At 33.6% G+C, this 13,347-nt stretch overlaps 1 protein-coding gene across 1 annotated transcript in view; it reads right to left on the reverse strand.

Moving 5' to 3' along the window:
- Positions 1-12,698, reverse strand: part of side-II (sidestep II transmembrane protein) — a 482,796-nt gene extending 470,098 nt beyond the window's left edge. Inside the window, exon 1 of the mRNA XM_073967649.1 lies at positions 11,262-12,698. The gene's annotated coding sequence lies outside the window, so the exon portion shown is untranslated. The remainder of the gene's footprint in view (positions 1-11,261) is intronic.
- Between the last annotated feature and the right edge of the window lie 649 nt (positions 12,699-13,347).

Here is a 13,347-nt window from a genome sequence, read left to right on the forward strand (position 1 = left end):
AGGGTTTTCCCAATACTTTTTGAAGTCCATTGTGATAGGACAACATAATTTTAGTCTCATCAGAAAATATAACACCATCTCAATACTAAAGATGGCGTGAAAAGTTGTCTATAACAAGTCGGAATAGTTTCTATATATTGTGATAGGAGGGTAATGGGTTTTACCTAGTGATGAGTGTTTGTTATTATGTAGCACTTTTCTGACTTTTCCATGTGACACACTTACTCCAAAATCATTTTTAATTAGAAAAAAACTATTTTCTGGTGCTGCTTTGGGGTATTTCGTTAATTTCTTTAATCATTCTACAGTTAATTCGTGTGGTTACTATTTTGGACCTGGCATGTAACGCCCTCAGTTTGAGCCTGGCTTCTTTCTCGGTGCGGTATATGATGTTGTATACACTTCTTAGCTTACGAGAGGTGATTTTAGGAATTTCTCTTTCGGATTTACCATTATTATAATTGGAATAGACCAAATGTAGCACACTTTCCGAAACCGTTAACCTGACTTTCTCTTTTTCTGAATATACCGTCTATGTTACACACACAAAAATTAATTTATGATCAAAAATTATGGATCTACATGTCCACATACCATAAAAATCTTAAAAATCCTTAAATGCAAAAAATCGCGGGGGAAACTCCACGATTTTATTGCACATTTATTCATTTTGCAATTATTTAGTTGACACCACAAAAACCAGGTACCTATCCTTTTTGCCCGTTGTTTTTGTTATTTCCAACCGATTTCTGGATTTATTGGCTTGATGTTGTCATTAACAGGTTAATCAACAGATATTTACAAAAAGCCCAACATTATTGAAAGAATTTCTAGTAGTAATTCCTAATTAAACGTCTAAATTCTTAAAAATTCATCGTTTGCAATAATATAGTTGACTAACTGTATATATGTTTCGTTGAAGACCGAAATTATACCTATCTTTTTAAAGAAAATCCAACAAAATCGGAGCGTGTTTAGTAAAGTTATTCCATGTTAAGAGTCGTTATATGCAAAAGATAGCCCATTTAACCCACATGTGTAATCGAAAGTCCAACGGGAAAGAACCCAATGAAAACTCTCCGATTTGTTTTTAAATTTTATCAAGAGGTAAGGTATGTTGCGCCGCGTTACCCACCCACCGCAAAGGGGGTATCGTTTGAAAGCTTATGGAAATACCTAACACATGGCGTTGTTATTTTAACCGTTGCGCCTCATGATGTACTTACGCGACTTACTTCTTCACATTTGTAATGTGACACTTAAATAACGAAATCTCAAGAATGGTGACTCCTATTTAAAAGTCATAAAGATCATTCTTGTAGATAATTTGTAAGCCTACAACTTTTACTTTAGACGGTTTCTGATAGGTCTTACCGTTTTTGAGAAAAATAAAAAAACTGGATAAGGCCATCAAAAAATGACATTTGACCCTGGATCGATGGGGACTTTTAAGACGTTACTTCTAATGGCAAACCCTAGCTTTCCACCATAATTCAGCTTTGTGGAAATTGTTGCTATTCCCCTCTTATACGCATGTCTATTTTGACTGGACTAAACCGACATATGCTAGAACACGGAAGATGTGAATATTTCGGCTATGACAAGCTTGTTTTTTAGCGATACCATACTACGAGTATGTACCTAATATCATATAGGCTCGATAATAAACAGTTTCCATACCATTCAGCTCAAAATAGAATGGGATTGTAATCACCTGATGATATTTTCAGAGATACATATATCTGAAAAAAACTTTTTTTAGCAAAAAAAAGTTCCAAAATTATAAAAAGAATTATTTTTTAAACCCAATCAAAATGCCAATATTTAGATGATAAGGATTACTTGACAAGGCTAGTACATTCCCTTAACCACATTGTTGAGGAAAAAATAAAAAACAAGAAATATCTGTGTACCAACAACATTTGCCACAGAAATACAAGACCCTCAAGTTTTAATTCATCGTTCATAAGAAATTCTATGATTTTACAACGCCTGACATTCCACCTATAACCCTAAATATTAAAAAATCAATTTAAACCATTAACCAGCAAATCAATCAACTATAGTTTAACTTTTGTCAAAAAGCAAAAAAAGCTTTTAAGAAAAATATTTCCACAGAAACAAATCAAAAAGAAGAAAATAACTTCATTAATAATGCATATCGTAGACGTCTATCAAAGCCAAAACAAAACTCTAGCGATAGACTGGCTTTCAACATTACCAATTTAATATTTAATGTTTAATGGTTTTGACAATTTGACCTAAATTCTTTAGTTTTAGCAGAATACAGAAGCAGCTGCAGCAACAGCAAAAATAACCAAATAGAAAGAACTAACACTGGATTTAAGTGAAAAATGATTTCAAAGTCATAATATTTGTGTATTTTAGCCAAGACATTTTTAAGAAGAAAATGCTGTGGATAAAAACTATATAAGTAATGAAGAACAAATTTTGTTGGTTTTGTTTGCATTAAATTATTGAGTAGAGTTTTTTTGGGATTTCTTGGGCGTGAGGAATGTGGTAAGTTCCAGACTCAGAAAACTGAGGTCTTATTTTTATAATTGTGAGCTTAATAAATGAGTTCAGCTAGAAGACTTTCATGGGTTCAGAATTCGATTTCAAATTGTGAATGTGGGGTACTCATGTAAGCTCACACACATTCCCACAGAAATTTTGCCTACACGTTATGGGTATAGACTTATAACGGTAACCTCAGATTTGGTGTATTTTAATCTAATTTTAAAATAAAGATTGGATAAAATGTCACGATGCGCCTTAACTAATTTGAAATGAAAGGTGTTTACACCTGGGAAGTTTTGGCGGACTCTGAAGCTACAATGCTCATAGATGAGGAAAATCGAAAAACAAAAACAAAAAAATCGCCGGAGGAATTTTCAAGTAAATTGCGGTCAAAGTTCACATTTTTAGTGCTTTTTTAGGTTTTCAAGAATTTGCTTGGAAACCGTAAGTTCTATCGAAGTAGGACTAAAGAAACTATTATAGCAGTGACAATTCTCTACAAAATTTACATTTATGATACATTCGTAGGTTTTTCTATTTTTGAGATATAGAAGTTCAAATTAGGACAATGTACTGACTGTATCGCCTCCTTATGAAACAATGTCATGCAGGGTGCACTTTAACTAACTTTAATTGAAAACCGCTTACACCTGGAAACTTTTTGCGGAATCTGAAACAGCAATGTCCATAGATGAGAAAAATCTAAAAAAAAAAAAGAAAAAAATCTGTACGAACTTTTAAATAAATCGCTGCCAAAATTCACATTTTTAGGTTTATTTTAGGTTTTCAGGATTTTGGTTGGTAGCGGAAAGTCGTATCGAAATGGGACCAAAGAAAATGTTGTACAGGGTTTTAACAGCTACAATTTTTTCTTTAGTTCCGCAAAAACTTTCGTGGTGTTTTCATTTAAAGTTAGTTAAAGTGCACCCTGCATGACATTGTTTCGTAAGGAGGCGATACAGTCAGTACATTGTCCCAATTTGAACTTCTATATCGCAAAAATAGTAAAACCTACGGAAATATCATAAAGTTCATTCTTATAGGGAATTTTCACTGCTAAAATATTTTCTTTAGTTCAACTTCGATTGGACTTGCGGTTTCCAAGCAAAATCGTGAAAACTTAAAAAAACCCTACAAATGTGAAATTTCACCGCGATTTATTTGAAAATCCCTCCGTCGATTTTGTTTTTCGATTTTTCTCATCTATGAACATTGTAGTTACAGAATCCGCAAAAACTTCCCAGGTGTAAAAACCTTTCATTTAAAGTTAGTTAAGGCGCACCGTGATGTATAAAGTTATAAACAGCATACCAAACATTGTCCCATTTTCTACATGTCTACAACTTTCGAACATATTTGAAGTCGAACATGCTTTAAAATCGCACAATAGCATAATTGTCACCAAATTAAAATTACTTAGTACATAGTTGACAAAATAATTTAAGTTCAATGGTGGTGTACTTTAAAAATATATTTGTTAAGTTTATCCATAAATACACTAGGTACAAAACTTGCAAAAATTATTCAGCGATTCTGTTGTACATGTCCATAGAAGACGAATATTGGTTTATCGCCGAGTCCGAACGGCGCGTCTAAGGCGCTACTTATAGAGAAGTTTTACATTGCTGAAATACCCTGTAAATGTTGCCAACATTACTGTTGGGTATTTTGCCAACGCTGAAAAATGTTTGATGTTGCCTGGCCGGGGAATCGAGTCCACAAATTTCACCATGCAAGGCAGGTGTGTATTTTTTAAATAGGCTAAGTTTTAGTGGTTGAAAGAAAACGCATTAAAAATGTTTTCCCTAGGAATCCAAGCTGCTAGGTAGATACAATATAATATAATTTCATACTATTACGAAAAATTATCTTCAAAATTTTAAAATGCATAAAAATAAATTAAAAAATAAATGAGTTATGCATTTTTTTTTTTTGTTTCATTATCTGTTCACGCACCGTGAGATAGTGGCATAATTGGCATTTCTTCCACCAACTAACATTTGATACTGCATGAACACTTAGCGAAAAATGGATTTTTCTCCTTAGATCCAGCACAAAACAGCACAATCTTAAAAAATGCTCTTGTCGATTGGTGTAAAAAAATGGTGAATTACTACGATTGTGGGGCCTGAAACGACGTTTATAAGATCGTCACAGACGACGAATCTTATCTCTATGAGTATGTGCCCGAAACAAAACACTAATCGACCGTGGGGGTCTTCTAAGGCGAGCCAAATCAAACGAATGTTCTTCATGGAAGAAGCACTTCGAAGCAAATGGTCGCCAGTATCTACGGTTAAACTAACCATGTGACTACTATACGGCTTGAGGAACTTTGGACGGTTAATTCTGAGTGATACACTACAATTTGTTTTCTTGAAGTATCGTGAGAAATTCGAAAAACGAACAAGAGAAGACGAATCATTCTGCACCATGACAATGCGGGCTCTCACACATCGATTCGAAACGTGGAATTGATGAATCAACCGCAGTAAAGCCCTGGTTTGGCACCCAAGAAAACAAAGGAGTGGCCAAAGATTTTCGCCTCCCGAAAATGATGTTGAAGCGTTCAAAACCCATGTTTTGAAGCTCTCTCAATCGGAGTGGAAAAAGTGCTTCAACAATTGGTTTGAGCGCATCGAAAACTATATAAATCATACTGGGGACTACTTAAGAAAACAATTAAACTATTTTTGATGGTAAATATTTGCCTTTTCATTTTTAGCACAGATACCCTCGTACAACAACACATATATGTATATGAAACGATGTCAGACATATTTTCCAATTGAGTTATCAGTGATTTGGTATTTTTTTCGGCAAGTTCCTGCAAGAGGCTACACAATTCCGAAAAATTAATAAATAAATACATCTTCGGGAATCAATGATTCTAGAAGACAGGCACTAAGTTAACTTCATAGAAACCAGTAAGGAAATGATAAAAGTCGGGCGAAACCGACTTAATGATAGTCTACACCACTGTGAATATGTAAAATATATATGGAAGCTATATCCAAACCTCGAACGATTTCAAATACCCCAAATTGGCCGAAGATATATACAAATCTGAACCGATTTCCATAAAATTTTGCACATTTATTTCTAGAAAAAATTCCGTCACACGTTCCAAATGCATGGAATCGGCCGTAAATATATATGGGAGCTATTCGAGGTGTCATTGTTTGACATTTGAACAATTGTTATTGTTTGCTAGTAGAGGGTACCAGGTTAGTAAAAATTGAGCGCTACACGAATGAACAACGCATTCTCATTGTGAAATGTTTTACCAAAATGGTGAAAGTTTTGCAGTTCGCAAATTGCGATCAATTTGGGGTCACAATAATGCTCCAAATGAGTCAACTGTAAAGATATTAATGGATAAATTTGCCGAAACTTGGTCTGTTAGTGATGTAAAGACAACAACGCGCCTTCGACCAGTTCGACCGAAAATATCCAGCTGTACGTGATGATCCACTCCATCCACCTCAATTCGGCACTCAGCTCAGCAAATTGGTGTCTTCAAATCCACTTTGCAGCGAATGATGACGAAAGATTTCCATCTTCATGCATACAAAGTTCAATTGACTGAGGAACTGAAGCCAGCTGACCATGGATAGCAAAGGGAGTTCGTTAATTGGGAATTGGAGAGACAACATGAAAATGCTGATTTTTCAGATAAAATCATCGTCAGTGACGAGGCCCATTTCCATCTTGATGGCTTCTTTAAAAGGCAGAATTGTCGCATTTGGGGTGAGGAAAATCAGCGAGTGATTCACGAGAAGCAAATGCAGCCTCAACGTGTCACTGTGTGGTGTGGTTTTTAGGCTGGAGGAATGAATTATTGGACCTTTTTTATGGAAATGAGGCAGGTCAAGCGCAAACAGTCCAATTTGGTTACCAGTTTTTTCTTGCCTAGAATTGAAGAAATGAATGTGAAGGGCATGTGGTTTCAACAAGACGGCGCCACATGCCATACAGCCAGAGAAACAATTCAATTGCTGCAGCAGTCATCTCCCGGTCGTGTTATTTCGCGTTTTGGAGACCAGAACTGGCAGCCTAGATCGTGCGATTTAAGACCATTAGATTTTTTCTTTCGACGACGCCTCAAGCCGAGAAAGAGGAAATTGGACGTTGCATTAAACGGTCATTGAAAATTTAATTAAAAGATGGCGTGTGTGCCTGCTAAGCCGCTGTGGCCATCTGTAACATATATTGTTCCATAATAAGGTTTCACGAATTTTTTTTAAATTTCTGTGTTTTATTTAAAATTTAAAAACTGCGTTCTAGTTGGGACACCCTTTATGTATATCCCTAAAATGAACTATGGGTCTGTCTCGTTTCCTTATGCATCTTACATACAAATGCACACAAACGTAATACCCTTTATCACAGTGTGGTGTAGAGTACAAAAAAGGGCTTCAAAATGCTTCACATCTGTAAATAAGAAATAATATTCGACATCTTTGTATAGGTATTCGTAGTCTTAATTCATTCAAAATTTGACGATTAATGACGTTTGTCCTAATAAGACAACAATAGGTAAGTGATTTGTATTGGGAAAATCAGCCCATATTGGATATGTTTCATTTCTAAATGTTACAAGCTATGGCTTGATACTTTCGTACTTATTTTAGACTGAATAAATATATATAATTACATATCGCCACAATAAATGCCAAAAGATTTAACAAACAACATAATTATTTAACAGGAGAGGCAATAAACATTATAAAATAAAAAAAACTGTTTTGTGGAATATTAATCTTATGAAGGCTAGTATATGGGATATTATCAATCATATACGAATTGGAGTAAGTAATGAAACCAGGTTCTGTAATGTATATACCGAGGGCATGCACGACAGTATGTTTTAATAGTATTAGCAAATTCTGAAGTATTTGTCATTGTATGTGTCAATATTTCAAGCAGGATATACATATGTAGATCAAAATTTTGATTTTGAAAATGAAACCCTTCAAATCCGATGAATTTTGTTCATTTTCCAAGTAACCAACAAAAAATTTTTGGAATTTCCGATCCGATGAATTTTGTTCATTTTCCAAGTAACCAACAAAAAATTTTTGGAAAACAACAAATATCGTTTGTTAAAAAATTAAAAAAAAATGGGAAACATCAACTCAAAATCCAATTTTTATAGGAAATATATATTTTTTTGAAAAATGGATTGAAGGGAGGCCGCGCTCACATACCTACACAGGATTCATCGGCAGCAGTCCTGCATGTACATAGTGTATGACCGGCATAACAGAGCATATATGTTCTGATACATGGTACAATTATTAAAAGGTAAAAACTACAACAACCACTTATAAATTTGTTATTGTTTGTAACGTTAGTGTCACCGTCGCACAGTGGGAAAAATACCGATCTGGCGTGCAGAAAAATCAAAAAATGGACTTGAAGGAAACTATGAACCGCTAGTACAGTATTGAACTACAGTGTTGACTGTACTTAATGGCATATGTAATAATTAGAAATAGTTAGTCAGAACGGAATAAAGGTACATTAAAAATTTATATTTTTTACAATGTTAACGATGACCTTTTTTAGGTGTAAAATTGCGATAGACGTGTAAATTCTGTAATGGTATATCACAATGGTACATTTAAAATTGATATTAAATAAATTAAATAGTTATGAAACCCATAAGTTATTTTATTTATAATTTAGATGTTTCGGGGTAAATAAATGTATGGCCCATTATTTCTAAATTCTTCAATTTATATAGGCGTTTAGTATGGAAAATAGCCGTGATTAGCTTTAACTTTTTAATTTTTTATGTATCTTGTCTAGAATAATGTCTTAAATTTTTCCTGCGACTTTTGGTTTTATATCAATTTTTAGAAATATCCAATTCGGAAACTAATTTTTTTTTGGTTTGTTTCAATTAAAACTACGATTATGGAAAACATTTTGATAAATAAGATCAGATATCACTTGGAATTGATCATGGCATAGCAGAAAAGAAATTACAAAATGAAAAAGTCCGTCCTACGGTTACAACGATACAGGTGGAAATAGGAAAATTAATGCAGTGATGCGTCTCCAAACAAACTGTTAAATACAAGGTTTTATTACCAGAAAGTGCAGAATGGGGTGATTTTGAACTCTTATTACACCCTCCACCATAAATTTTGTGTATTCAAATCAGGTTTGAACCATTTCGGTTGGATGATGTGGGTGACATTTAAAAAATACCGAAAATCGGGCGGTACCGTTCTATGGGGGTTATATCAAAAAGTGGACCTGTACCAACAACTCTCTGTCGGAATGTTTTATACCCCCAACGAAGACTAAATGCAAAATTTCAGTCATTTCGGCTGAATAATTCTGCTAAAATCATCAAAATTACCTAAATCGGGAGATACCGCCCTATGGGAGTTAGATCAAAAAAATATATAAATAATACAAATAGTAATTGGCTTATCAATAAATGAAGTAAACTTGCCAATTTAATTCTTAACGTAATCATGGATAAACATATAATAAAACATCGACTTTTATTTTCTGCATGCTCGATCTGAATTTTTCCCACTGTGCGCCGTATGTAAACAAAACGTAGGAAATGTCAATAAAATATTCTAATTTCAAAAAACAACAAAATTGTTTAAAAATATTGAATACATGAATGAAATTTTTTTTTATATTTTTTACTTTAATGCTTCCAATCCATTCCCAAACAAAATATATGGTTGTGAGCAGGAAGAATAGCCACAGCAATATTTCCCTAAAAATACAAAATTTCTCAATCGAAAGAGTCCAAAACATTAAATATCTCGGAATAACTTTAAATGACGAATGGGATTGCTCCAAAGAAATAAGAAGGCGTATTGAAATTGCTAGAGACTCGTTTTTCAAATACACGAGAGTTCTGTCCAGCCATGATATTAATCTTGAAACTAAATGTAGATTTATAAATGCATATATATGGTCAACCTTACTATGCACTATGGAGGCATGGACAATAAAATCATTAGACGTGAAGAAATTAGAATCCTTCGAAATGTGGATCTACCGCCGAATTTAAAAAAATACCATGGACTACTTTAGTTTCATACAATGAAGTGCTTCGAAAAATGATTCGAAATAGAGAGATAATGATAAACATCAAAAGACGAAAAACTGCCTACCTTGAACATATCATGAGGAATTCAAAATACAAGCTCTTGCAGGATATCCTAAAATCAAGAATAGAAGGAAAAACTCCTAAAGGCCGAAAGGAATTGTGATAGATTGCGAATATTCAAGAATAGACTAAAATACGAGACGTGGGACACCTACTTAGTGCTACCAGAAGCAGAGAAATTGTGAAAAATCTATGAATTTATTTGAATTTTTTATTTAAAATCCATTGTTTCTTTGTAATTGAAATGGTCGCCAACATTCGTATGACGAATAGGCAAAAAAGAAGCAGAATCCATTCCACTCAATGGATAAGTGGACGCAGAAAATATAATTTTTGCAAAACGTTTTGGTATCATTAAAAAATCATTGAAAAAGAAGAAGCTGCTTCAAACTTTTGTTTTTGAAATCAAAAAGAATGTGTTTATTAGGGCTTATATTTTTAGAAATTTAACAAAATACGACACACGTATTACAAATGTTGTACCTTTTTTTTTGCAAAAACAGTCGCATCGAACCCATTTATCTACTGTTTTATTCTGATTTGAGTCTATTGCAAATTTTATCTTAATTTAAAAGACTAAGTTATTTCTTACTAATGGGTAAGACGGGGAATCGAACCCACGACTTTCTGCGTGCAAGGCAGGTGTGCATACCATTGTACCACGGATATATGTATGTATGTTGAAAGCAAAATCGGTCAAACAAACAAATAACATACATATGGACATTATATACTGAGTGGATTAGGGTATACTAATGTTTAGCCCATCTTGGGCACCACCTTAGCCGTGATCAATGTTAGCCACATATTGTGGTAAACTCTATGAGTAGTGTTATGCTGTGCGGCATGTCCTTCCGACTTGGCGGAGGTTCCATAGCATTTATTTGATAGAAATCTTCCGTGAAAAATGGTTGTTATTTTCTTAATGGTTTTTTGCCCTCAGACAAAAAATATTCCTAATGTACATTGAAAATGTAAATAAATATACAAAATTTTGTAAAGAATTTGACACTTTTGACACATTACAACACCCCTATGTCAGCTGGGTATTGCTTTTACATTGAATTGTTATACGATGGTTCTGGTAATAGGCCTATTGACAATCGGAAACCGGAATTATAAATTTCGAATATTTCCGACGATTCCCTTTACTGTAAATCAATACTGTAAATCAACTATCACTTTCAATTAGGTCACAATTTGTCCATATATTTAACTATTTAATTATTTATATAACACGGAATGTGACAAAAAGTCCTTGACAACGCCGCCTATCAAATTGTTTAATTATTTAACAATAACACATAATCACTTTTTAATTTAGTAACACACCTTATTGTCCTAAAATAAAAAAAATGTTCTCTAAAATTAATACTAAACAAGAACAAACAGGCAAACGCATGTACATAAATACTTGTGTATATCACGGCACAGTCCTTGTTCTTTGAATTCAATTCGAAAACCCCTTATGTCCCAGTTCATTAGAATTGGCGAATGATGGTCGTCGGTCGTGCTATGGGAATATAACTATGAATGTGTGCTGTGTACATACATATGTTTTCGTTATGGGTTAATTGAGTTCTAATACACTTACCAAAAGTTTTGCAAAATTTTACTGAAGGTAAAATGCCTTGCTAAAATATTCCCTTTGTCATGACGTTGTGGTTGGTTATGGGCAATTAACCAATTGGGTTTTTGTGTTATGATATGCTTAATTAATTTCAGGGGACTTTAATATTATTTGCTATTTTATTAAATTTTAATATTTTTTCGTGGACACAATTTTCACAAGATTTTTTTTATTTATCAATACTTTTATTTTACTTTAAAAATTTTAGGGATTTTTTTAAATCACAAAGGTTTTTGTGCTATGTTTGATATGGTTTTTTCATTTATTTTATTTTAAGTGAATTATTTATTACAAATCGATACGTGTTTCATTGACTGATATGGTTGTAATTCGGTAATTATATTAATTTAACACTACAGTTATTTAATTATTATATTTTCAATATTTTATGATGTACTTGACATTTCCCACATTATGCCACCTTGTGGTTGAGGGGCTTTTTTAGTACCAGTCGGTTAAATGATTTAAAATTCTCTGTGTTATTTTTTATTCCCCAGACACAACTTTCTTGTTCAAACAAAAACAACAATGTTTCCCCTTCATGATATGGGGATGGACAATTACAATGAATGGCCTTTGTTTTATTTTGTTTAATTATTCTCAAGTAATCCTTGACGTGGTTTAGCACTTTAATTTTTACCACAATTTGGCAAGGTTTTCAGCAAACCCCGCAACAACAAACTATAATCCACATTTTTGTGTAACAAATGTTGTTGTGGCACGTCCATCAAAAACACGAAACTCCGTTTTCTTTTGCCATTTTAACGAAAGACACACGAGAAAAACGCATAGGAATTTTGGAATTTTTTCCACGGATTCAAGCAATAATGACCGACAACGAAACTAACATTTCAATACAAATGGCCAACAAGCAAAACGAACGAGTATAAAATAAGAAGCTAAGCCAACATGCTTGGCCATACACGATTATTGTTAAGGTATGTAGAGAGTGGCTACTTGGCTGGATGTCTGTCTGTCTAACGCGTTTGGTTAACGAGGATATACGAAAAAACGACACCGAAAAACACAGAAAGGAAATTTTTTGTTGTGAAAATTTGTTTCGATTCTTTTGTTAAATGACAATTTATTTTTTATTTTTTTGTTTCTTCACTTTCACAAGTTTACTTTGATTCCATAAACCACATTCTTTGGATATTTTTTTCTTTAATTAATTTTATTTATTTTCCTTTATTTAATTAACAAGCCTTCCTTTAGATAAACACCGTAAACAACATGGCAACACTGGTGCGCACGCCAACACAACAAACCGTCATTACTTTTATATACATAACACTCCGACGGATGAGCTAAAACTGAATTTTTGGGTAAAAGTTTTGTTGTCGCAAAGGACATCGGGTTTTGTTTTGTTGCTTTCGCCGCAAGAATATTACACGTACACACGGCGTATACGCAATTCAAGAGTGTGCCCATCGAAGAGTAGCAAATTCAACACACTCCCCCATAAACACATACACACACACACACCGACACACTCTCCTTCTCTGTGAAAAAGATACGCATTGTGAAAATTCAACACAACCGCGTGCTAGTCGTTTGGATTGCGAAAAACAAACGACAGGTCTCTCAATTACTCTCATTAGCAAGGGAAAAAGTCTCCACTATTTTTAGAGCATACTTTTAGGCACTCACCACTAATGGCTGAATACAATACTTAGCTCTCCAAATACAGAAAGCTTCGAATGCTCTCCCACAAACCACGAATCATCTTAAAGAGAATGAGACTCAAAAACACACACAGGGAAACTCAACTCTCTTTCTCTCCGATTTCGTTTTTATTATTTTCCTTAGATTTCGTTGTTTTTAAGTAAAACCGAAAAATAAACCAAAAAGTCCATCATCGTCATAACAAAGTTATTAAACATTAACTTAATGGCCATCAAACATCAAAAATATTACTTTTTTTTTTTTGAAATATTTCCAAGCTGCTTTTTATTTGGCCACAAGATTTTTAACTTGAAATCCAAATAATTGGTGCATGTTTAGCTTTAAAAAAAACAATTACATGTTTTTCTTTTAAGGGATTTTCTTG

This window comes from Musca autumnalis, unplaced genomic scaffold (genome assembly GCF_047663935.1).
Source record: "Musca autumnalis isolate F117 unplaced genomic scaffold, ASM4766393v1 scaffold_2, whole genome shotgun sequence".
Classification (NCBI taxonomy): Eukaryota; Metazoa; Arthropoda; class Insecta; order Diptera; family Muscidae; genus Musca; species Musca autumnalis.